We start from the raw sequence: 6,897 nt of genomic DNA, 5'->3' as shown, positions 1-6,897 counted from the left end.
GTCCGTCCGTCCGTCCGTGCGTCCGTCCGTCCATCCGTCCGTCCACCTCCAGCTGTCAGTGGGTGAGAGGCGGGTCCATCCTGGGCAGGTCTCCAGTCCATCTCAGAGTCTCTGAAACCCCAGAGTGCGGAAGTCAAGTTAAAATAATATAGAGAAAAGGGTAGTTTTATTTTCTACTCCTGGCTGTAATGAGCAGTAATCTCCTTCTGTTTTCTCCCTCAGGCACCATGTGACACTCTGCCATATCCCAAAGGGAGATAAATGTCCCGAATGAGGGACTTTAAATGAGCAAAAGTTGTATTTTTACTGAAAGAAGTTGTAGTTTGACAGCTGGGAGAACCACAGGGTTCTTCCTCCAACATGAACAAACCCCTCAGATTACGCTGCTTCAAATTTCAGATTTCCAGCAGTGTTTCTAACATGTTCTTTATAAGTAGCATCTTGGTAAATTTCCCATTTTACCATGTATGGCGGCGTATTCAGACAGAAAGGAGTCACCACTACATGTTATTGTCTGACTGCCTCCTGCCGTAAAATATTCTCCTCTTTTGTCTGTGAAGAGATTCCTGTCATAAGGCCAATAATGGACATCAGCTCCTCTGGACTTCATGCAGCTGAAAGGACAGAAACATCCTTCATTGTTACATAAGCGTCCATATCTAGAGAAGCTGACTCGCTGCCTTCAGTCGCTGCATCACTAGAATCCATCATGATGACGGAAATATTTCCATTCCAAAGACAAAGGTCAACAACGTCACAAACCATTTACATTTGGGGAGAATTTTTAGCTCAGCGTTGATTTTTTTTTTTACCATTTAACGCTGATTATATTCATTTCAGTGTTATTGCTGCAGCCCTGGAATGAATCTGTTTGCAATTAAAATCCCACTGAAGAAAGGCCGGGTCTTTTTAAAACAGTTTACATTCAAACAAGTTATAATTTATCTTTGTAATTCAGCCGACAGCCTCTGCCTTCATCAATATGCAGATCAATGTGCACTAAATCTGGTTCTTATGGTCCAGTTTATACAGTTTAAATGCAAGAAAGTTACGTCTGTTCTTAGTTGCATTCATTGCATCCAACCCTCGTTTCATAAAAGCTCCTTAATGTTTGCCTGAAATGATCTAGTTCATCCTAAGAGCAGCAATAAAATATTTAATGTCAACTTTAGGTTTTACTCATCTAATAGATGAAAATGGTCTTTATATTCATTCACCCATTTCTATAGAAACACCCGGACTTAGACTTTGATTAGGCCAGGATTATCAGTCATCTTCAGTCAGTTTCATTTGCACAGATATTTATCTCTAGAGCTCAGTAAACTAGAAAACACAGAGAAACAGAAATAAAATCTCTGTTATGAGTAAAATGAGACTTGGATTAGACATCGTTTATGGTCATTTTGTATGCAGAGACAGTGTTGCCTGTTCTGCAGAGTTAGGAGCAGATCAGGCTGGAGTCGCGTTACAAGTGTCTCTGTCACACATTCTAATTTAGACTCAGTTCTGGACTTGGACTAGGTAGCTGTTAAATGCTTCAATCTAAACGCTTCCACTGTAGCTCCTGCAGAAGGTCAAGGTTCACTGCACTGCGGAGAGTAAACCTCTGCACCGGTATCAAGTCCTGAGCAAAATCAGCATGACAAAAAAAATAGACATGGATCTAAATATCTGTCAAGTCACTGCGTATAAGTTCAATCAAACAGTCTCTAACTTCTGCAGGATCAAAGTGAATACATAAAAAAACAGATAAAAGGCCTCAGGGTTCACTTTGAAGCACAGCTTCAAGTTGTACTTTGCAAAAGTTTAAAAAGAAGCTTATAAATCATAATTTATTGCAGGCAGCAGATGTATTGACTTGGTCCTACTAAACTTTTAGCATGAGTCTAGTCGGCTGTAACCTCCAAGTCATCAAAAGACATTTTCATCAGCTAGTCTGTGATAAACATGTAGGTTCCTTTATCTTCTTTTGTTTAAAAGATCAACTGTTATCTCATGAACTCTGCCTCCTTTTTCACTCTGAAAATAAACAATTTTTTCCCCTTTTTGCAAACTGAACCAGATGGTCAATACATCTACCATCCAGTTCAATTTCCTTATTTTCTAAGCCGAATCAAGGCTTTGTTTTTGATCCACTCTATAAAACCTGAAACTCAACATTATTTCTGACATTTTGAATTGAAAAAGCTTCCTGGATGGAAGAGAAACATCTTGGAAACAAAGTCCAGTGGATTAATTTGAACTTTTTTTGGAATAACATTCTTAAAGTGAGACAATCTAAAAAGAGAAAAGGGTTGAGAGAACGGAACCTTGAGTTTTTAGTTTTCAGTTATCTTAGTACTTCTGTTTTGTTGATTTTTGTCTTATTTTCCATTTTGTGTTATATTTAATCAGTCTTTAGTTACTCCTTGTCGCCCCCTTGTGCCTCCTGTCCTTTCTCCTAGCTCCCTTCTAGTCTCTTCCATCCACACCTGCTCCCTATCAGCTGATTAGCCCAGTCTTTGTTCTGTCTCCTATATATATACCCTCCCTGGCAGCTCTTCTGTGCTGCTTCCTTGTTATTTGGCTCCTCATGTGTGTTTTCTCCTGATGTTTGGGTTTTGTTTCTGTTGGCCTTTGACTCCATTAAACCTACAAGAACTCACCTCTCCACACTCATGTTAACAACGCATCACTGCGCTAACATCTTAAAACTGATTTGCTCATAACTTCCTGGTCATTAAATGTGTAACAAGCTGATATGAGAACAACTGTGACTAAATATATCTCACCAATTTATTTCATCAGTCTTTCTATGATCAGAACACATCTACCAGTCACACCATTAGAAGTAAACTTTAAAGTCCCAGTCAGTGTTTTCTACTTTTTATTTTACATTTTCTTATTACAAAAAAATGTATAATGCTGAGATAAGAAGTATAAAATAAGATGCATTTTACAATATAAAGGAAAAAAGATGTAAATTTAAAAAACAAGAAGTAAAAGTTTCAAACAAGTCAATCAAATCTGTTCATTTAATTGGCCTCAGCTTTTTCTTATCTCTATCTTTTCATTTGGACGTTTTTACTGAACAGAAACCTTAAAGAAAGTTTCTCCCTTTAATTAGCTTTTGAAACCTTTGTTTCTTTTTCAGTTGAAAATGTTCTTTAACAGGTGCAGTTTGTAGCACTGCTGCCTTGCAGCAAAAAGGTCCTGGCTTGAATTCCCGGCCCCGGTGTCTTTCTGGGTGGAGTTTGCATGTTCTCCCTGTGTGTGCATGGGTTCTCTCCAGGTACTCTGGTTTCCTCCTACAGTCTAAAAGCGTGACAGTTAGATTAATTGGAGTCTCTAGGTGTGCTCCTTGTACTGGACTAGTAGCCTGATAAACCAGACTAAATGTGAGATTAAATGTGTAATCTAGTCTGGCTCTGATGAATGAGACATCGGAAGATTGTTGATGAGAACAACCCGTTGTCTTTCAAACATGTCTGTCCCTATTGGCCAACGCTCTGACCAATGAGAGCCACTGACTGTGATGTAGGAAGCACAACAGGAAGCTGGTGGGGGAGTGGAAACAAACAGCCTGTCGGTAAAACGGCGAATACGTCCTTTTTAAAAATGAATGAGCGTAGAGCCTCTTCCTGCTCATGTTTCAATGAAAACCCAAAGTCTGATCCTTCCAGACTGATTCCAAAGCTGAGTCAAACCAGAACTGTTCAATAGTTGCTGCCATCTTCCTTGTGCACTGAGTGAAATGGAGTCATTTCTGTAAAACTGTCAGACCGTAGTAGCCTTGTTTGCTCAGCCGTGTCTTTGTCCAAATACGTCGTCTCCTTTTCTTTTTAGGGCTTTCAGCATTAAATTGCCCAAATATCCAAGGCAGCGCGTTTCACTTCATTTCATTTCCTCTTCTACTGGTTTGGCTTATAGATAGATTAGTCCGAGTAGTGCCATCTCACTGCGGAGCTGAGTCCCACCTGGTTTTTAGACGTATAGTGTGAGCAGGTAGATTGCATCAGAGCGCCGGATTGCACAGTGTAAAAAACAAACATTGTAAGCTGTGAACTCACATTGTACGACGAAACGCTGCGGTTTCATCGAACAGTGTGAGCTGAGAAAAATCGTAGAGTGTATAAGAGACGAAAACCTTGGAATGTTGTTTTCCAGCCTAACCCTTCATTTCCAAGACGTTTTCCCTGACAGTCTGCTGTCCTCTGTCTTCCTGATGCTGTTTGACAAAGCAGCAAATGAAATTAGAAACAGCTGGATTTACCTCATCAGGGAAGGCAGATGTTTGCAATATATCACAGTTAAAGGGGATTAATATGAATTAATTCCACCCTTTTTTAAGCTTTTATTTGGAAAATATTTAAAAACTATGCATCTATTTTCTTCCTCATTGCAAATATGAGCCACATTATGTTGATCTGTCAAATATTAATATACCAATAAAAAAGGAGCATGATAAAGGAATACCACTTTGTTAGCATACATGTTTTTATTTAGATATAAGCAGGAAGAAACAATGATGTCTTACAGTTTAAAATAGGCAAAAATCTACAGATTTACAGCAGCATAGTGGAGCATAGATTAGCAATAAAGTTGCTGACTCAGCTCTACGACTTTGGAGACATTTCTGTGTTTTATTTTAAAGGCAGAAATAAAGCTGAAAAGGTTTAACTCCACAGATTGTTTCCTAGAGAAGATGACATCATGCTAAAGAAAAAGTCTCCAGTTTAAGTGAACCGTTTGCTTGTGTTTGGCTGCTGTCTCAGAACAGTAAACCTGAAAGGATGCGGTGTTCACCATCAGAAGTACAACCTGATTGTCTGTGAGGAAGAGGCCGGCCTGTCAACAGGAAACCCGCTGCTCTGGGTTTTATCATCCCTCTGCCGTTCCGCTGTCTGCCGCTTTACAAGTGACCCGCTGCCAACAGGTTCAGCTCTGCACCTGTTGGCTCCTGAGAGCCGCTGCCTCAGACGCGACACAATGAGTACTGTGAGGACATGAGGGCGAAACGACAGAAACGTAAATGATCATCTGATGAGACAAAATCAGAGTTTAGACACGTAGTATTGCTGCTATTTAAGAAAAGCTCTCACCCTGAAGTAAACAGCTAAGCTAAAACAGTTTGCTGCCTGTCAGACATCTGAGCAACAATCAGACGAACTGGTTATCGCTCCAAGTGCTCTTTGTGTAGTGAGAAGAAAGCACAGATCTGTAACTGAAAGAGTTTATTAGATAACAGAAAGTTAACAAAATGTTGGAGTTATCCCTGAAATAGATGTTTATAAAAACATGACGCACCAGAACTGTGTGGGGGTGTCTTATCAGCCGATACCAAGACTTCATTCTTTGTTCTCACTGCATTTGGGAATTCAGTTTAAGGAGGAGGCAGCAGCAACGGAAGGGATAGAAGAAGATAAAACACTTTAATATTGAGCAGAAATAACAGTAGATGAGTCACAGCTAGTTATACACGTTCATTACTTCTAATATTACATATCCTTAGTTATATTTTTAAGCCATGGAGGTCATCAAAGAAGGATTATTGGGGGAAAATAAAGGAAAAATATGTTTCAAATCCCTGGGCGTTCACGTCAATAATAAACTGGACTAAGAAGGGCCAGAGCCTCCCTCCACCTCCTGAGGAGGCTGAGCTCCTCTGCAGTGAGCAGGTCGCTGCTTCAAACCTTCTCTGACTCTGTGGAGGCATCAGTCCTCCTCTACGCTATCGTCTGCTGGGCCCCTGGCAGCGCAGAGTGGGACAGAAAAAGACTTAACAAACTGGTGAGGAAGGCCGTTTCTGTCCTAGGCTGGTTGGAAAAAGGAGCACTACTGCAGGTCATTCATCCCTGCTGCAACCAGACTCTACAATGAGACGCTACAACCACAATAACTGCTGCTATGGAGAATAATTACTATTTAATACAATAACCTGTTTCTCTATATCTGACACCCAGAGCAATAACTGTATATATATAAATATCCATCTATATAAATACCCGTGGAAACACCTTGTGCAATATCCCTGTATAATGATCCTGCTATAAAAAGCTGTTATGTGTGGGCATGCTGTATATACTCTATATATCCCATCATGCACCTTTTTCCACCTTTGGCTCCTTCTTCTCCTCCTTTGACTATTTGAGCTGATGGAACCAGTTAATTTCTCCACTGTGAGATCAAAAGAGTCAATCAACCAATCAATCAATCAGTCAATAATAAATATGTAAAAATAGATCAAAGTATCACTATTTATATATATGTATAAATTTCTTTTTATCAAAGAGGTGGAAATGCCCCCAGATTGGATTGCAGAACTCTGCTCATATTAAGGGTAATAAAATCAAATCAGATGATAATGAAGGTCAGTTTGAAGCATCTTTCAGTCGTTACTCAATATGTCTGAGAAAATGTTTTGATGCTAACTGTAAACAGCCTCAGCATAGCGTAGCATAGCTCACCCTCTGGGTTAGCATCTCCTAACAATAGCCAAACACCAGCTCCTCTTCCTCCATTCCTTCCCCCTCATCTTCATCACCTCCGGTGATTTCTACATCACATCAATCTTCAAACTGAACATTTGGTAGCTTGATTACTTATTGCTAACATTAACGCAGGTGACAATATTTTATCTAGATGTATGCAAACTAAACAGCTTTTCACTAAATAAATAAAATAAAAATAAAAAACTGAAAGGAAGTTCGTAGAACAAATTAAATGGAAATGACTATTTGCAACCAAAAATTTAAAGTTGTAAATAATCAAATGATGATGTTTATCTGTTACGTTTTTTTAAAGTCATAGGGAAATCATATTTAAATGTCAAATCATTCTGGCTTATACTTGTATATAAATGTTCTTTTTATCAGACCTTATTGTCCCAAAAGTTAGAAGATTTCTATCTTAAATTCT

At 39.2% G+C, this 6,897-nt stretch overlaps 1 long non-coding RNA gene across 1 annotated transcript; it reads right to left on the bottom strand.

Moving 5' to 3' along the window:
- Positions 1 to 4,554: 4,554 nt before the first annotated feature.
- On the bottom strand, positions 4,555 to 6,062 carry LOC107103888. The gene is made up of 3 exons (XR_001482211.1): positions 5,287 to 6,062; positions 5,082 to 5,203; positions 4,555 to 4,975 (listed from the first exon to the last, which is right to left on the bottom strand). It is a non-coding gene; the product is annotated as an uncharacterized LOC107103888 (long non-coding RNA).
- Between the last annotated feature and the right edge of the window lie 835 nt (positions 6,063 to 6,897).

Source organism: Cyprinodon variegatus, unplaced genomic scaffold, assembly GCF_000732505.1.
Source record: "Cyprinodon variegatus isolate N-32 unplaced genomic scaffold, C_variegatus-1.0 Scaffold1554, whole genome shotgun sequence".
NCBI lineage: Eukaryota > Metazoa > Chordata > Actinopteri > Cyprinodontiformes > Cyprinodontidae > Cyprinodon > Cyprinodon variegatus.
The sequence above is the reverse complement of the archived record's forward strand: the minus strand, read 5'-3'. Positions and strand labels throughout refer to the sequence as shown.